Raw genomic sequence first — 238 nt, 5'->3', positions numbered from 1 at the left:
TGTCTTCAGCGACTTCAGGTGCTATATCTTTTGGTAGCCAAGCACCATCCGCTTTCTTCACCACATTTTCTTGTGCACCCATTGTCTTCAGCGATTTCAGGTGCTATATCTTTTGGTAGCCAGTTCTACCCTGTCCAATAGGGTCACTAGGAGTTGATCTCAACTGGATTCCCTTATTTTGTTTGTCTGTTTGTTTTGGGGTTTTTTTGAGGTGGGGATCTCCTGCCTTGAAGACGTT

Source organism: Echinops telfairi, unplaced genomic scaffold (assembly GCF_000313985.2).
Source record: "Echinops telfairi isolate 266 unplaced genomic scaffold, ASM31398v2 ScPeMD7_11;HRSCAF=52, whole genome shotgun sequence".
Classification (NCBI taxonomy): Eukaryota; Metazoa; Chordata; class Mammalia; order Afrosoricida; family Tenrecidae; genus Echinops; species Echinops telfairi.
This window is presented reverse-complemented; position numbering follows the sequence as displayed.